The following is an 18,902-nucleotide window of genomic DNA, read 5'->3' as shown; positions in this document are numbered from 1 at the left end:
GAAAGACAAGATCAAACAAGGGAGCAATGTTTTAAATTTGTCAGGCTGTTTTGTCTAGAAATCTAAATGCATCGTAGCTATTTACCAAGCCTTCGGGTAACATCAGAATTAATGTGGAAAATCAGTAGTTAAATTTTCAGGCCTTTAGAAGTTAAATTTCCTTTCTAAGTAATTCATGAAAAATACAAAGGAATGGTATGAACACAATACTAATAAAATATCAGAAGACACCCATCACTTCTCCAAAAGACTGGACTTCTAATAATCTCAGTGCTCCCAAAAGTAAATTAGAAAAGGTCTCTGAGCTCTCTCACAAAATACTTATGTCATTCGTTGGGGCCTCATTTAGACCTTCAGTAGCACGGGGCAGCCTGGTGGTGAGCAATGCACAAGTATCGGGCCTGAAGTTAGGAAGACTCATCTTCCTGAATTTAAATCTGACCTCATACACTTACTAGCTGTATGACCCTGGGCAAGTTACTTAACACTGTTCGCCTCAGTTCCTCATATGTAAAATGAGATGGAGAAGGAAATGGCAAACCACTCCAGCATCTTTGCCAAGAAAACCCCAAATGAGGTCACAAGGAGTTGGACACAACTGAACAATAAATGTAACATAACTTTCACTTCTTAAAATTTAATTACATAGTTTCCCCAGCTTACAGCAAATTAGAAGCAAAATGGAGGTCATATGTTAGTGGTAGTTAGCAAAAAGACAAAAGTGACCACTGATTACCAAGAAGACAAAATTAAAAACATTTACCAATTCAAATTACAACACTGTACAATAATGGATGCTCATGATGATAACATAATCAGAGAGAAAAGGTTAAATAATACAGTTTAGTATACTCTAAGAAAGCAGGAGAAGTCAAGTGAAAAGCAAGTATTTGCAAGATGCCAGACGCTTCTTATTTCTGGGGATACAAAGAAAGGCAAAAAGAGCCTTTCTGAACTGGGAAAGGATGCTTACAGAAGGTGGGATTCAACTGAGATCTGAAGGAAGCCAGGGAAGTCAAAACAGGGGGATGAGGAAAGAGAACATTCCAGATATAAAGGACTGCCAGAGAAAACCCTCAAAGTTGAAAGACAGAGCATCTCCTGACACTGAAAAGGAGGCTAGTGTCACTGAATTGAATAGAGGGAAATAAGGTATAAGACTGAAAAGGTAGGAAGGGGCTAGGTTATTAAAGACTTTAAAAGTCAGAGGATTTTATATTTGATCCCGTAAATAGGGAGCCACTGGAGTTTATTAAATAGGGGTGAAACCCAACTTAATAAGATCAAATTGCCAGCTGAGTAGAGGATGGACTGCAGTGGGGAAAGAAAGAGAAAACTGAGGCAGGGAGACCAACCACAAGGTTATTTCAATAGATCAGGAGTGAGGTATGATGAAGGTCTGCACCAAAGTGGTAACAATGCAGAGGACAGAAGGACATATAGGAGACATTTTGTAAAGGCAGAAATGGCAGGATTTGGAAATACATTGCACACAGGGGAGGAGATAGTGAGGTAGAGGGTACAATACCTAGGAAGCAAGACTGAGTGACTGAAAGGATGGCAATACCCTGCATAGTAATAGAGAAGGCAGGAAAAGAGAAGTATAAAGAAGCTCCACAATTCTGAAAAAAAAAAGTTTTATTAAAAATTAAGTTTAAAGGTTTTAAGGTCTTGAAGATGTAAATTTCAGATATCTGTAAAATTCATTTATATAGAACCCAAGAATCCCTAACAATGGTACAGCATAATACAGCTACTGCAGTTTAAAAAACAAAAAGATAGGTCAGATGCAGTAGCTTTACAAAAAAAAACTAAGAAAATTTTGAGTTTATCAAAGTTTGATGTAAGTGGTTTAGATTTAGGTGCCTCTACTTCCTTTCTTCCCACTTTTCTTAACCTTTTGTAGTCTGGCTTCCAAACTCAGTCTTCAATAGAAATCTAAAGGTCTTTTCTCAATCCTCATTGCATTTGAGAGATGACCTCTCTTCCATTTAGACAAAATAACTTTATTCCACCTGATATTCTCCTCTCATGAGGTTTTCATGACACTGCCTTCCTGGTTCTCCTACCTACCTGTGTTCTTAGCTAGATCTTCATCAAGATGATGCCCACTAACCATAGAAGTCCCCCAAGGCTCTGTCCTGGGACTTCTCCCTCTATATTCACTTGGTGATCTTATTAGCTCCATGTATTTAATTACCATCTCTTTGCAAATGACTCTCAGACTTAGTTTTCCAGCCCTAAGGTGGACATCTTAGACATCTCCAAAAGGATCTCAAACTTAACATTCCAAAACTGAATTACTGCTTCCCCCCTTCAAATGCTCTCCTCTTCTGAAGTTCCCTATTATTGTCAACTGTACTAACATCCTCCCACTCACTCTGGCTCTCAACCTACACATCATCCTCAACTCCTCCATCTCACATAGACTACCCAATCAGTAGTCAAGACCCTCTGTTTCTACCTCCATAACACATGTCCCCCTTCTAGTCACTGCCACCAAGCAGATGCAGGCCCTCATCAACTCACACCTAGTCTACTGCAATAGACTGAATCTCTCCCTGCCTCAATTTTCTCACCACCCCAATCCACCTTTCACTCAGGTGTCAAACTAATCTTTCCTCAAGTGTAGATTTTACCATGTCAACCTCACTACTTAGTAAATTCCAATGGCTCCCTATTTGCCTGTAGGATCAAATATAAAATCCTGTAGTTTTCAAAGTCCTTCATAACTGACCCCCTTCTCCCTTTCTAGCCTTCTTACACCTTATTTTCCTCCACCTATTTTTTGATCCAAAAAGTCTATCCATTTTTTTAAACTAATTAATTTATTTTTAGTTTTCAACATTCACTTCTACAAGATTTTAAGTTCCAAATTTTCTCCCCATCTCGTCCTTCCCCCTACCCGCAGATGGCATGCATTCTGAATACCTCTTCTCCTAAATTGCCCTCCCTTCTATCTCTCCCCCTGTTCTCTTATCCTCTTCCCCTTCAATTTTCCTGTAGGGCAGGATAGATTCCTATACCCCATTTCCAAATATCTTATTTCCCAGTTGCATGTGAAAACAATAATGCTGTTCTCCTTGCTGTTTCTCATACAAGACACATCTTGAACACTTCATTTGCTGTCTCCCACGCCTGGAATGCCCTCCCCTCCTCATTTTTCCCCAGGTCTCAGCTAAAATCCTACCTTTTGCAAAAAGCCTTTCCTGGTCCTATTTAATTTAGTGCCTTCCCTCTAGGATTATCCCCGATTTCTCTTGTTTATAGCATGCTGTCTGCTCCCACTAGATTATAAGCTCCTGGAGAGGCAGGACTTTTTTTTTAATCTTTCTTTGTATATCTGAAGCTTAGCAGAGCCTCTAGCACACAGCAGGTGCTTTATAAATGCTAGCTAACCAACTGACTGGAGTATTGGATACATTTTCCTAACATTCTGAACCAAAAAAAGGAATTGAATTCATAAAGAAAAAGTCTAGGACAAAACCTGACCCAATACCTCAAATCAACTGAAGAGTATGTCTACAGATTTATTTCAAAGCTAAGTTGAAATTACTCCACTCTCAACCTCAATCATCTTTGGAGCAAGAGGCTGAAGAAACTTTGTTGGTTAATGAGTAGTAAAGGGCCCAGGAGCTCTAAGCTAATAACCAGAATTGGAGGGGCTTAAAAGATCATAAAAAGATCACTGGATGAGCCCAAAGAAGTCTAAAAACAAAAACAAAAACTGCAGTGTTTTTTTGTTCAATTTATTTATTACATGGTGTTTTCACCATGAAAATCTATTTACAGCGCTATCCAATTTCTAAATTTCTTGACACTTTCCACAATGTATCTCAACTGTGACACATTTCTTGAGTTAACCTCAACTATTTGCGCTTGCTCCATTAAACTCTCCAGGACCCTATAGCAGTTCTGGTTTAACTCAAAAGTCGTTAGGAACCAGGTTTCCCTTTTCTCCCATCAGAAATTGTGACAGCCTAAAATTAAAACTGCCTTGTCTTTAACAAAAATTAAAATTACTCTCAAACAGAGCTCTGATGCACCTTTCCTGGTCCGATTTTTTCTGTTGCAATTAAATGCTCTTTCACAAGAGATTAATGTAAAGAGCTGCGGTGCTACCTTATTATTATTCAATACAAAGCATTTTTATCAGCGATTTTTCTGAGTCAGTCCTGATTTTTACCGAGATTTCTATAGTACCGAAAAACACAAAAACTGCCTGTGGAAACTAAGGGGAGGAAACGGCTCAGGAAGGCTCCTCCACCCCAAGGCTCCCCCAGCACCGACTGCATTTATTTAAAGAGATCACATTTGTAAAGGCTTTTCACGCTTTGGGGAGGGCGGGAAGAAAGGAGGAGGAGGAAGAGGGGGCGCGGGAAAAACTTGGGCAAGGGAACTGCTCTTCTCCGGGAAGTCTCCGGGCGAGCGCGGCAGCATGGCAGCAGCGTGGCCCGGCTCGGTGCAGCAGGGAGGGGGGCCGCTGCCCCGGCCACGGGCGATAATCTCCCCTTCGTCCGAGAGGCCTCGGGCCGCGCTAAAAATAGGTGCCTCGGCCAGTCACCCGGCCACCCTACTCGAAGTAGCCTCGGACACCGCCGAGCCGCCCCCGGGAGGAGACGCCGCAGAGCCGTTGGGCTGCCCGGAGACTTCGGGAGACCTGCCTGCCTCCCTCCCGAGTCCCCAGCTCCGGGGCCAGGCGCGGAAAAGCCAACGAAGGGAGAAGGGATGGAGCCCGTGCCCCGGCTCCCCCGGCCCGGGCCGCGTCGCGTCGCCTGGGCCTCCGCCTGCCGCAGCGTCCCGGGAGAAGGCCGGGAGAAGCGGGCGGCCCGAGGCCTAGAGCCCGCTAAGGCAGGGAGGCCCGGCCGAGCCGCGCCTCGGGATGAATCCCCGCGGCCGCGCCCCATTCCCAGCCCGGCCCGTCAGAGGATCGCCCTGACCTCGTTCGCTCGCTCCTTCCCCCCGGGGCTGGAAGCTCCTAAGGCTCCGGCCCGATCCTCCTCCTTCCCGGCCTTCCCTCCTCACCGTGCGCGGCCGCCGCGGGACCGGTGAAAGGGAAAAGGGGCGGAGGCGGGAGGAGCCGAGGATGGTCCCGAAGCTCGTGAACGGCGGGGGAAGCCCTGTCCCGACGCACCGCCGCCGCCGCCGTCGCGGTCACTCAGGTGCCAGTGTCGCCGCCCGGCAGGAAGCGGACGGAGCTTGGGGGGCGGAGGCAGCCGCGGCACGTCCCCAGCGTCTGGGCCGCGGAGCCCGGAGACTGGCCCCTTAAAGACACAGGCGCTCAGCCCTCGCTCGCCCGCCCCGCCCCCTCCTCGCCCGGGCCCGCCCGGCCCCGCCCTCCTGGGACGGGCGCAGACTCCCTGGCTTATCCATCACCACGCGAGTTCCGCGCGCTGGAGGTGATCTGATGCTCTGCCCAGCCGAAACCGCCTCGCGCCGGAATTCAGGAGCCGCGTTCCGCGACAGGGCCACGGGGACACCTTATTTGGAGCTTACCCTACGTCGCCTGCGCCCAGCTACACCGCTGCCCTCCAGCTCTGATGCAGGCTGCAAGTCACATGCCTTGCAAAATCCTCTGCTCCCGTGGGCCGTGTTCACACCACCTACCGCTAGCCCGTCAGGTGCTTTGAACCTGGAAGAAAGGCATTGAGGAATGCAACGATGACAACCAATGAATACACATTTATTAAGCGCCTACTGTGTGCCGGCCACTGTGCTAATCGCAGGAGATTTACGAGGAGGCAAAAGAGTCTGCTTTCAAGGAGTTTACAACATGCAAACAAAAAGATACAATCTGTGTACAGGATAAATACGAAATGATTAGCAGAGAGAAGGCACTAGAACTAGAGGCTGGAGAAAGCTTCCAGTAAAACATTGGATTTTAGTTGGGACTTAAAGGAAGCCAGGGAGGTCAGATATAATAGTAATAATATTGCTGAGTATGCACAATTTAATGGTAGATTGTTTATTTTTCGTAGTTCCGAATTATTTTCCACAGTGGTTGGACCAGTTCCCAGTTCGATCAACAGTGGATTAGTTCACCTTTTTTCTCAAATCCCAAATTCAGTGTTTTTCATTTTGCTTTCCTGTCATCTTAGGGTGAGAGGTGGTACCTCAGAATTGTTCTAATTTACATTTCTTTAGCTGTTAGTGGTTTAGAGCAGTTTTAATACGACTTGATAGCTTGGATTTCTTCCTCTGAAAACCACCTATTGATATCCTTTTTAATTGAGGGAAGGCTGTTAGTGCATACATATCTTAGAAATGAGACCTTTATCAGAAAAACATTCTGCAAAGATTTTCCCCCCAATTTCCTGCTTCTCTGTTATTTTGAGCTATGTTGTTTCTGTTTGTTTAAAATATTTGCATAATCAAAATTATCCATTTTTCCTCCTGTGATCTTCACTATCTCTTATCTGGTCATGAATTATTCCCCTCTCCCTAGATCTGGCTGGTAATTTGCTTATGATATAGCACTTTTTATATAAATCATGTACTCATTTGGAATATATCTTGGTATATGATGTGAAATTTTGGTCTGTACCTCGTTTCTACCAGACTACTTTCCAATTTTCCCAACAGTTTTTGTTGAGTAGGAAGCTCTTGCCCCAGTAGCTGGGATCTTTGGGTTTATCAAACACAGGCTTACTACATTCATTTGCTTCTGTATTGTATATTGTATACCTAACCTGTTCCATTAATCATCCTCTCTATTTATGTGGCTCCAACAGTCTGTAGCATGTGCAGTGGCCACATCCCAGTAAAAATGTCTCAGCAGACAGGCTAAACCAGGTTGAGGATAATTCGACAGGCCTCAAACCCATCAAAGCTTACCCTGAGCACATGTAGAGCTTCCTGCCATCTCATCCCCACCCAGGAATGGGCAGATGAGAATAATTTGTTCCATTGGCCATGAAGGCAACTAAAAGCAGGTACTATGGATCAGTAAGAACTTAGTCAGATGTCAAAGACCCCAATGTCATCCACTGAATCCCAGACCATCATCAGTCAGCTTGACTTTTGTCCTGCCACTGGACTTCGAGCTGACTCTGCCTCACTTTGATCCAATTCACAAGCAAGTCAAAATGTCACCAATTACATTGTGATATCATTGGTCTTCTTTGAAAATGAAGGACAAACAGCTATGATAATAGCATTCATATAGAGTGCAAAGCATTTTACGTATTCTTCTTTGATCCTCAATAACAACCTATGAATTAGGTGTCTGTGTGACAAATGACAAGCCGGAAAGACATAGTTTCTAGGTAATTAATAATCTATTAATTATAATTACCAAATTATTAATAAAATGAGGTCAGTGGCATCTTGGAAACCAAAGATAAACCTTGGGTGCCTGTTGTGTGTTTAAATAACCTAGGAAGACTGGGTGGTCCTAACAGGCAGAAATCAACTCCAATTAACAATTAATGAGAGAATATTGTCTCTAAGTCTCTCTAATAATGAGAGATGGGCTTATTCTAATGGGAGACTGGGGGAACTTGATTCTGATCACTTTTGCACAAAGAGGCACATCCATCCCCACCTTGGGCAATCTAGACAAAAGGATGTATTCTCCACCCAGTCTTAGCTGAATAGAACAATGGTGGGGTTACAGTAAGAATTCCACTTAAATAAGATGATCTTTACCCTTTAATCAGAAGTAAGCTTTCCCAGTTGGATGGGGCTCTCACCCAGGATTGAACCCAATCTCATCATCAGCCCAGTCTTTTAGAGGCTGCTCCATAATTGGTTATTAATAATTGTTTATCTCAGCTTGTATTATCCCTGTTTTACTGATTAGGAAACAGGCTGTAAGAGGTTAAGGGACTTGTCCAGGGTCACATAGCTTAAAAGTATCTGAGGGAAAATTTGAACTCAAGCCTTCCTGAAAAAGTCCAGGAAGTACTAGATTCACTTTGCCACCTAGCTCACACATCCCTTCTTTTTCATTCCCCCCTTTTTTTTTAATTTTCCTTCCCTTGACTTTACTGGGACAGAAAAGAAATTCTCAACAGACATAGATAGATAAAATGTGGGCAAATATGATGAAGCCTTTTATTTGCCAGATGATGGCCCTTCATAGATACCACAACAGTAAAGCACGGTCAAAGGCCCCAATCTGTGACTTGTTTCTTCCTCAAGCAAGTGAATATTTGTTGATGATTATAAATATAGCTAATACATATATATGTACATACACATATGTAGATAGAGAGAACTTTAAGATTTCCAAAGAAACTTAAAAACGTATCATTTTATCTTCATACAATTCTGAGAAGTAGGTTCTATTATTATCCCCATTTTACAGATAAGGGAACTGAGGCAGACAGAGGTTAAGCAATTTGCCCAGGGTCACACAGCTCTGTCTGAGGCCAGCTTTCCACCTAAAACAATTTGATCAGTTTATTCTCATTGGTTTTATTTTGCTGTAAATAAATATAACTTTATTTCATGCTAAGTCGATTAAATATTTTATCCAGGAACCAAGATATTTAGATACAGTACTAGTATACAAGGACATTGAACCAATTGCCAGTGGAGTCTTGTAGTATGTGTTAAGTTGTTACATACTTCTAATCCTGGAAGAAATCATTAAAATCTTTAGGAACCTTGGTTCCGGATTCCCTTTCCAGATTCATGGTTCCAGATTCAAGTATCAATTGACCAGAGAAAGATTTCCTTTCCTGAAATGTCCTTGAATAAAATAGCAAATCTATAGGCTCCTCCCATCAGAATGGCACCTTGCTAGGATGACATAAGAAACCCTTGTGACTAGGGTTACTTTAGTGACAACTAAGCACCAGGGAGAATAAACTCTTATTGGAGAAACGTTTCCCCAAGGACTCTATAAAAACTTCAGAAATAACTCCATCCTTCACTTTTGGAACCTTCTCCTTCTGCACATTGTTTTTTGTCCCTTAGATGAAAAAGGTCAAAGAGACTAGCAGAGCTGTGGCAATGTCAGCCTACAGAACAAACACATATATATTTGCTATAAGAAATGATGAACAGGCTGACTTCAGAAAAACCTGGAAAGACTTATATAGTCTGATGCTGAGTGAAGTGAGCAGAACCAAGAGGACTTTGTACACAATAACAGCCACGTTATCATGCGATGACTAATATTGTTAAACTGAACCCTTCTCAGCATTACAAGGATCTAAGACATATATGCTTTGCCTTCAGGGGTGAGGAATCTGAATGTTTGACTGCCTTCTGCCTTTCTCTTTTCTTTTATCAACACAGGTCAGATATTAATGATCTTGAGAAATAGCTGTTTCCAGGGTTGGCAGTGGTCTTACGGTCAAGATTCCCTGTTCCAGATTCCAGCATCCATCAACCAAAAAGAGAAGTAATTCCTTATCAGCATGCTTCTTGAAGGAGAAGATGACCGCTATCAGGATCACCCTGAAGTTGAACCACTAAGCAAAGCCATGCCCCGTCTGGTCATGAGATCTGGCCCTGGTGAGGTGCTCAGACAGTGCAGGTCTGAGGTGAATGTGAAATACCTTTTCAGCAGTCCCACAAAGTTGCCTTTACCTTCCAAAGGAAGAACAATGAGTTAATTGAAATGTTTTATGATTCCTGCATTTGTTCTTTGAGTCTTTTATGTCTTATGCACATTCGGTAAAGATGAAATAAATAGCCGTCCTACGTAGATTGAGTAGATTTTCTGGAAGAGACCATGTTATCCATACTTTGGAGAGACTCTAGAAATGGACCATATCTAGCTTTGTTTTAGAGATTTCCCTAGACTTTAGCAGGGAGGGAAGGGACTAATAGTAATAATTGCAATAACAACAACATTAATAAACATTTATATATTATATGTTTATATAGCATTTTAAGGTTGTCAGAGTGTTTTACATGCATATTACCTCATTTGATCCCCATAACAACCCTGCCAAAGAGAAGGACACCTGATCCTTCACATTGGGTTCATTCTCCACCCAGGTCCACGTGAACCTAGAACACTTCCACTACTTGGGTCCCCCAGAGTACACTTGTCAACAGGTTTAGTGAAACTTACATGATCTTGGGTAACTTAGATAACTTCTCTGGACCTATTTCCTTTTCCATAAAATAAGGGATTTGAAAAAGATGATTTCTTTTTTTTCTCTTTTTTTAAAATTTTATTAATTTATTTTGATTTATCAACAATCACTTCCATATGCTTTTGAGTTGAAAATTGTTCTCCCCCTTCTTCCCCCCAACCCTCCCCAAGACAGCGCACAATCTGATATAGGCTTTACATTTACATACCCATTAAACATATTTTCACATTAGTGAAGTTGTAAGTAAAAATTAAAACCAATAGGAGGAACCATCAGAAAGATGAAGCAAAACTCAACAGGAGGTAAAAATAAGTGATAGCAATTCAACTTCCATAGTTCTTTCTTTGGATGTGGACAGCATTTTCCATCCTGAGGCCTCTGGAGGTGTCTTAGATCTTTGTAATGCTGAGAAGGGTTCAGTTTAACAATATTAGTCATTTCATAACATGGCTGTTATTGTGTACAAAGTCCTCTTGGTTCTGCTCACTTCACTCAGCATCAGACTATATAAGTCTTTCCATGTTTTTCTGAAGTCAGCCTGTTCATCATTTCTTATAGCAAACAGTATTCCATTACATTCATATACCACAGCTTGCTCAGCCATTCCCCAATTGATGGGCATCCTCTCAATTTCCAATTCTTTGCCACCACAAAAAGAGCTGCTATGAATATTTTTGTACATGTGGGTCCTTTTCCCATTTGTTTGATCTCTTTGGGATATAGACACAAGTGCTATTGCTGGATCAAAGGGTATGCACACTTTTGTAGCCCTTTGGGCATAGTTCCAAATTGTTCTCCAAAATGGTTGGATCATTTCACAACTCCACCAACAATGTATTAGTGTTCCAATTGAAAAAGATGATTTCTAAGGTCCCTGACAGTTCTATAATTTGTTTTGCAAAATATACTACTCACCGTAGACATAGATCACTTAGTTTGACATATGATTTAATTAGCATTTTTATTTTCCTTCTTGACATAAGTAAATTTGTTATTCTTTCTCTTTGCCAGTTAAATTTATCAGCCTTCTCAGCCTCTCTGGGTGATTTAACACTGACATGCTTATTATGAAGTGGAATGGATACCAAATCTACAAGGTGTGAACACCTCATTCTGTTTTGGATTTCATATTATCCTACATGAAAAGATTTTCTGTAAAAAGTATTTGTGGCAGCCCTATTAGGAATTTCTACCAATCCTCTTATGTTTTGAAGTACAATATAATATGATATAATTAACTATAATTAACACATTTAATTTACCTAGCATGTAATTAAACTCCACAGTTTACTGCAATGGAATTTCATTGAAACCAATAGCTAAGCTGTGCAAAAAAAGGGGGGGGGGAGAATTTAAGCTTCTGACATCTGTGATACCACTAACTAGAAACTTGTGCTCTGGCCCAGCTCCTGATTGTCCCCTTGGTCCTGTTGAAATGGGACTAGGGAAATGGGCGTAGAAGATGATTTGGCAACTGAGACAGGAAGAGCTATCCACTCAATCAGCTATATAATGGAGAAAGGAGAAAAACTCCTCCCTCCTTCGAGCATAGCATAGCACTTTAGGATTCTGTCAGTTCTCCCTTGGACTTCCAGCAAGGGTAAAAAGGGTTTCTCTTTCCTCCCCACCTCCCTAGAAGCCGTGGTAACTACACACACAAGGTAGTGAGAACATGTGCTTGCCTAGGTGAGCCTAAAATAGGATTTAAAATCACTGGACATGGGCAGCTAGGTGGTGCAGTGGATAGAGCCCTGGCCCTGGAGTCAGGGGGACCTGAGTTCAAATCCGGCCTCAGACACATAACACTTACTAGCTGTGTGACTCTGGGCAAGCCACTTAACCCCAACTGCCTCACATAAGAAAATAAATAAAATAAAATTGCTGGATGTCTCTTCTATTTTGTGTTTCTTTTGTGTTGTGTTTTCTTGTGTTTGAGTACAAGGTGGATAAACAGCAATCTTGAGAGATGGTTGTCTCCAGCCTTTGCAACTACTTCACGAATTCAAGAGTCCCTAAGTTGGTGCTAACTGCCTAGTGGGAGGCACTTCCTGCAACTACACTGCCTTATGAAGCCGAAAATGAATTCTGGCCCCTTCCAGGGAGACCTATGTTCTGATCTCTTGCTGAAGGACATACATGACCAGAGGCTACTGGTTGGTCCCTTGCTCTCCATGAATGAAGTGTTTGGTCGAAGACCTGCCATCAGGGAAAGAAAAATAAAGCAGGAAAGGCAACCAGGGACTTGAGGTCCAGTCTCAGGTTCCCCTAACCAAGCATGTGTTACTTCTACCATGTGCAGGGAGCTGCCATTGCTAATAGGAAGAAAGTCCCCTCCCTCCCTGCTAGTAGTCTAACGGAGAGCTAGATGAGCTTCAAATTGTTATGCTCACAAGGAGGTTTTTCTTCTCAGTCCCTAAAAATGGAACAAATGAAGAAAAAAATTACAGATGCTTCAAATGACTGTGAAAAGGAGACAGACTGATTTAGACTGGAACTTTGAAAAGACCTTTTTTTGATTTTAATGAATCCAACTAGCAAACCAACTATACCAAAACAAGAGTTGAGATTTGCTTTAACCATCACGAACATGCTCTCACAATATTTGACAGAAAGCACTTAAAACATTTCAGGACTTACACACAACAGGATATATAATAGCCATTGCCATGGTAAAAACCATAGGAAGAAAGATGCTCCTATAAAAGAATATCAAAGACAAACATCATTATGGCAAAAGCAACTTGAGAGAGCTATCGAAGATATACAGAAGGAGAGTGGAAGATTACATCAATATCTACCTGGTAAATGCAGTAGAAAATCTGACTGCCATATTGCCTTAATAAAACGGACAAAAAATAAGCATGGAATCCAAAAGTGTATCAGAGATTCTAGCTCTTAATTGTCAATTGAAAATAAAAGGTGGGGCAGCTAGGTGGCGCAGTGGACAGAGCACCAGCCTTGGAGTCAGGAGGACCTGAGTTCAAATGTGACCTCAGACACCTGACACTTACTAGCTGTGTGACCCTGGGCAAGTCACTTAATCCCTAGCCTAGGGGAAAAATTAAGGTGAAAAAAGTTAAATCAGTGCAGGGAACAAAAAGAACAATTCAGCATCTATCACAAACTTGAATCCAATGGCTTGAGAAACAGAGAGAAAGAGAGAGAGAGAGAGAGAGAGAGAGAGAGAGAGAGAGAGAGAGAGAGAGAGAGAGAGAGAGAGAGAGAGAGAGAGAGAGAGAGAGAGAGCTCCTAAAAGATGATATAAAAAATTCACGATCTATATTGTCACAAGTAGCCCAATGCAAAGAAAATGCAAGTTGGATCAGCAGAAAGGTTATGCACCATTTATATAATGAATGGCAGACCAATAATGTCAAGGGAGGTAACAGAAAATCTAGCTTCTTTGCAAAACTGGAAAGCAGCAGGGCAGGATAAGATCTGTAATTAGTGGCTCAAATACTTCACAGTGGCACATAAATTACTATTAAATCACCTTACCAGGTTCCTCTCAGATTGATCCCATCTTTAACAGGAGGCATCAAATATTTACTTGTGGTAGTGGTCTGGCACATGCACAGACCCCATCAGCTTGCTTAGCCAAGGTAACCTGCCCACAGGGAGGAGGCTGGGCAGCTACTTGCAGAAGAATTTGTAATAGCATGTGAAGAAGAAAGTGCAGAGTATTCATGAACATTCTGTGACTGGTTCTGGTTAGCTAACCATAGAGCCATTTTCCAATGGTTTTGTAGTCAGAAGTAATAGAAAGGCATAAACAAACTTTAGATTCTCTCTCTCTCTCTCTCTCTCTCTCTCTCATACACACACACACACACACACACACACACACACACACACACACACCATCTATTTGTCTCTGGAGCTTAGTTATCCTTTCTCTCGCTGTCCAGCAAGAGACCGTGTGATAAGACCAAAGGCCTTAGGGCTTTTCTCTTCTGAGACTATGTAGACCCAAGAAAAAGGCCTGAGTGTTTGGCCTTTTCATTCATTTTAGGTGCTGGGTATGGAGTATCTGATCATGCACCAGAGAATCCAGGAATAAGAATTCAGGTTGGGTTTTACAGCTAGCAATATTAATGCCCAGAGCAGCAAGAAACAATTTTCAAGAATGAGCTTTGGGACCCAAGCCTTGTGGAAAAACTCACCAAGCAGTCATGCCATATCTGGACATGAACTTTTTTGGAACAATACTATACAGGAACTGGGCTAAGTTTTGAACCTACTTCCTCAGAGACCGAAGTGGTATAAGAGAATGTTCCCTAGAGATATTGAGGGAAATGTTTGTAAGTTTGTTCTTACAAAATCTTTGAAATAAATATCCCTTTGTAAAAGCTACCTGATGTTAAGTGGCTAAATGGAACTGGGGTGGTAGCTAACAATTAAAAGGAACACAGTGATATTATGGCATTAAAGAAGAGAAATCCCAACCCCTCAAGGTAACTTGCAAGTCCCTGTGTCGGGAGAGAAAGCTAGAGCATGCATGCTGTGAGCTCTTATCTAATGTAACATTGGGTCCTTCACATTTGTGGGGACTTTCACCTGGGACTTTAAATTTAGGATACCCTAGTTTGCAGAAGCCTAGAAATATGGACCAAAAACATTACTCTGTAATTATTCAGTCAGTTCTCTGGTGTGTAACCTCAACAGTCAGTTTCACTTGAGGTGATTTTGCAAACCTTGCATTTGTTGATGTGTTGAATGTTTAAAAACAGATGCTTGCTATTACTGAATTCTTACTGGGTCTACTAAGAGAAATATGGAGTTTGTATCGCTAGAATGCTGGTGCCTAGTTGAGAAATGTTTATGGGGTTTTTTCTTTTCGTATTTAAATAGATCTAGCCTGCTTATGAATTCTTATAACTTTGGATTATTATGATTTTCAAGGTCATAGGATAAAATTTGCCCATTTGCCTAGAAATTCCAATTAAGCAACTTCTAGTGCTTGGTTCCCTTTCTTGGGAGCCTCACCCAGTCTCTGGGGCATGTGTGACCTTGTTTTAGATTTTTTTTCTAACAGCCTACTTGCCCTGTTTGATAAGTTTGCAATTCCATTTGGATTCTCCTTACATTGGCTGGGATTTTTTGGGGGATATTTCCAGTGCTCTTTGGAATAAGGATCCAGAGGAAATTTGCCTGGACCTTTAAGGGAATTTCCTACGGTAAAGGGTCTCTCCTAGAGAAATTTTGATGTATCCATGCATAGAGAAAGAGATATTTGGAAATTTTGTCTAGACTCCAGTTGGATGGTCTTACATAATGAAGAAATCAAGGAAGATGTTTCGCCTAGGACAGTTAGTTTCTCCCTAGAGGGTGATAAGGTGACTTCCTGTCCAACCCAGGTCTCTAATCTCTATGTAGTGAGTTCCACATGCTATGGGATTAGGATAGGGAAGCCTCTGATACAAGAAGCTTCATTTGATTTTGCTTGAGGATTTACTCATTTATTGAACTTGTCCTGTGGCTCCAGAGTAAAGAAGGGGGGACTGTGGGAAACAAAACTGTTTGGTTTTTTGAGAGCGTGTGTGTATGTGTGTGTGGGGGGGTAACTTTCAATCAACTCAAAGTCCTAAATACCTTCAGGTAGAGTCTAAGTGGTCTGGAAAGCTCTGTTTGGACCAGATTTCCTTTTAAGGTAGAAAAATGATTTTCTTTTACTTTTCTTATTTTCCACTTTCGGGTAAAAAAAAAAGATATTTGAGCACCAAGTCAGGCACTCGTTGAGTACAAAACATGCAGTAATTTTTGGTAAACTTCATGAAATGTGCCATTTGATGAAATCTGCTGGACTTTGCATTTGGGTGTAATTGTGTTTTTTGCCTCTGTATATGTGATGGTATCAGTTCAAACCACACTAACTATTTTCAGTTGTTTTCCTGTACATCTCTGGGAATGAAATAAAAAGGCAAAACTCATGCCTCTTCAGGGAACCCAGATGATTGCTCTGGGTTAGAGACATGGACAATTTGCTCAAAATAAACTCTGCCTATTACATGGAAATAACACATTTTTAAAATAGGAATTGTAATAGGGACCTGGCATATTAATATCAGCTTGCTAAGCTGATAGAACCATTCCATGTAGAATATGGTAGGGAGCTGCATCTGGTAGAACTATGATGGTGTATAAGAGAAATACCTTGGAGAGACTGTGGAATATGTGTAGACACCTCTGTAACTGGTTTTGATCAGCTAAGCACATGATAAATGAGAAGTTCTTTGAGGCAATTAAAATACCTTGAGGAGCAGAGTGATCTTCAGGAGCAACCTTCTGAACCTATGCTAGTGAAAGAGGAAACGAGAATTCATCTATATCGATGATGTCAGATTTGAACATGAACTTGGCAGAACCAATGCTATGTAGAAAGTGAGCTAAGTTTTCTCCCAGAGATTGAGGTGGTATAGGTAAAAATATGCCCTGGAGGTATTGAGTGAAATGTTTCTACTTTGTCATTTTTCCATTTTTAAAGTACCCCAAAAGCTACCCAATGATAAGTAGTTAAATGAAACTGGGTCTATAGCTAGTCAATAGCCCCTAACAGTGGGAAGGAACATAGCCAGTGGGGGCTTGAGTTGATGGCAATACAGAAAAGAGATACCTACAGTCCTCTTATGGTAGCCAACCTGTCTTTGACAGAGTAGGACCAGATGATTCATACTACATACTGTACTGTGAAAAATTGAAAACACCTGTAGTACCTCAAAGTACATGCCAATTGTTTAAGTACTTTATATAAAGCATTCATAGCTTGTATAACAATTAAAACAAAACCTAAGCTAAAAAGCTAAAAGACTGAGGAGCAAAAAGAATCTGCCAGAAAATCTCGGGGGCACAAAGAGCAAAATTATTATTGAACAAGCCACCTGAAAGTGCCATAACTTCTACACTGTTTTTATATCACAATGCCTTTGACAGACTCCCACATTCATGAATTGCTTTTTTGTACCAAGAACATACTAAATAGTTAAAACTATTGTATGTTCTATGTCCACATGGAAAATAGTCTTCTTTTTAAAACATGTCACCAATGTGATATTGTTGAGAACAATTGCTATAAAATGCAACATTTTTCCAGAAAACAGCTTAAGCCATTATGGTTCTGCCTAGTCTTAAATCCATTATCATGTCTTCCAAAAAGAACTATAAATGTCTTCCAAATTAAAGAGAGAGTCAAACCAAAACATTTTATTATACACTTAATATACATAGCCATCAACCTAAATATCCCCACCAAAAAAAAGTATTAAATAGCTCTTTCTTCTTATGGAATATTTTCCAGTAAGATCAAAATGTCACGTGGACTTAAAAAGCGTAAAATGTTTAGTGTACACCATCCACAGGTTATGCCAGAGGTGTCAAACACGTGGCCTGAGCCAGACTAAAATGTAATTGGGAAATATTTAACAAAAGAAATAAAAATACAATAAAACATAAAGAATGTTTATGTGGGATTGTGTAAATAATATGTGGCCTGCAAGGATTCTCATATGTGGTTTATTGGCCTATATTTTTATTTGAGTTTAATGCCACTGAGCTACATAAATATAAAAAATGAAGGCTTCAAGCTTGAATCTTGAGTTCATATTGAACCAAAAACGAAGGCCATACCTATAAATACCTTGATGTCCTCCAGTTAAGAAACACCAAGTATATCAAAAGATATCAAAGAAAAACTAAGTAGCTGATATGTTAAGAGAGTTAATGACATCCTGAAATCAAAGCTGAATGGGAAGAACTAAAGCATGTCACACCCACAAAATACTAATCTTAATATACCCTTTTGGAATTGTAAAATAGACCATGACAGATTTGGAAGCTATCCTATCAAAAATCTATGTGATATTAAACATGGCGTCCTAAAGGCAGCTACAGAAAGATTAGTCCTTCCTCACCAAAAAAAAGGAAGAGAATTAGTAGACATTCTTAGAGCACATGATAGTTCAAATACCTACACAAATGCTTTTGAAGCCAACATCACTTCACTGAATGATAGCCGAAATTGGTAACAGGTATATGCCATTGCATATGTTGAATATAACTAAAAGTGGTTTGTCTCTGGATAATACTTATGAAATAGCACAAGTCCAAGAACAGATTTAAAATGTCCACCGTGAGTAACACATCATGAACTTAGCCAACAATATATAGATGAAGGAATACCAAATATAAGGTTAAGTAACACAGATTTGTTTGTAGAAATGGAGGAAAACTGGTAGCAATGCCAGACCCAGGCATTGCCACTGAAAACTATAAAAGAGTTATTGTTAAGGAGTCTGTAATTAGCGAGAAATATAGATTATTCAAGAAAATGGTAATAATACCCCACATTGAGTCACTTTAGCTCTGAGTTTGAGGCAGCTAAGTGGTGCAGTAGATAGAGCACTAGGCCTGGAGTCAGGAAGACTGGAATTCAAATCTGGCCTCCGACACTCATTAGCTATGTGTCCCTGGGCAAGTCACTTAACCTCTTTCTCTCTCAGTGTCCTCATCTATAAAATGAGGATAATAATAGCATCTATCTTCTAAGCTTGTTGTGAGGATCAGGTGAGATAATAATTGTCAGGTGCTTAGCACAGTGCCTGACACATAGCAAGCACTATGTAAATGTTAGCTTTTATTATCATTGCTGTTGTTATTAACCCCACCCCTTGGATAAAGTAGAGGGGGAAAAGAATTACCTTGGTTAACCCCTTATGACATCACTTGCTTTGTTCCATGACATCATCCACCCATTCCATGTGACATCACATGGGAAGTTTCCCATTCATATCCTGCTCCTATGACATCATACGAGAATTTTCCCCACCTTTACCTCACCCGATGACATCAGTA

The 18,902-nt window shown here is 40.9% G+C and overlaps 1 protein-coding gene across 15 annotated transcripts in view; it reads right to left on the bottom strand.

Moving 5' to 3' along the window:
* KTN1 (kinectin 1) overlaps window positions 1-5,117 on the bottom strand; it is a 149,977-nt gene extending 144,860 nt beyond the window's left edge. For 13 of the 15 annotated variants that reach the window (XR_013485451.1, XM_020986437.2, XM_020986438.2 and 10 more), the window contains exon 1: window positions 5,026-5,108. The gene's annotated coding sequence lies outside the window, so the exon portion shown is untranslated. Of the gene's footprint in view, window positions 1-5,025 lie in introns of all 15 variants that reach the window. The other 2 variants (XM_078151502.1, XM_078151507.1) reach the window with 2 other exon arrangements.
* Window positions 5,118-18,902: the final 13,785 nt, after the last annotated feature.

The sequence above is a fragment of the Phascolarctos cinereus genome, unplaced genomic scaffold, assembly GCF_003287225.1.
Source record: "Phascolarctos cinereus isolate Bilbo 61053 unplaced genomic scaffold, phaCin_HiC Scaffold_3;HRSCAF=262, whole genome shotgun sequence".
NCBI classification, from domain to species: Eukaryota; Metazoa; Chordata; class Mammalia; order Diprotodontia; family Phascolarctidae; genus Phascolarctos; species Phascolarctos cinereus.
This window is presented reverse-complemented; position numbering and strand designations above follow the sequence as displayed.